The sequence below is a fragment of the Alligator sinensis genome, unplaced genomic scaffold, assembly GCF_000455745.1.
Source record: "Alligator sinensis unplaced genomic scaffold, ASM45574v1 scaffold23_1, whole genome shotgun sequence".
Classification (NCBI taxonomy): Eukaryota; Metazoa; Chordata; order Crocodylia; family Alligatoridae; genus Alligator; species Alligator sinensis.
In genome coordinates, this window is record NW_005841890.1 from 326,887 (window position 1) to 327,275 (window position 389).

The window sequence follows — 389 nt, forward strand, 5'->3', positions numbered from 1 at the left end:
GAGATACAGATTATTTCTATGCCTATGTGTCAGTGATGTCCCATATACTTGTCTGGGAGTTTGTATTTGTTTGCCATAAACAACAAAGGGAACTGGCCATGGCTCATGGGCCTTGTGATTTAGGACACAGTAGGTGCATCTACATATGCAATTAGCACGTAGCAATAAACTCCAGCACACTTCATTAACACTTAACTCATTAAACACACCTCAGAAATAGTATTATAGTACTTAGTACTATGCCTTAGTACTATCCTACTATGATACTATGACACCTCATTAGCAATTCTCTTATGGAGGCAGAATAGGTTCAGGCCCTTTAGCTTCTCTTTGCAGGGCCTGCCCCGCTGCCTGGCACCTGTTCCTGCCAGGGGCAGGGGGTCGGACCT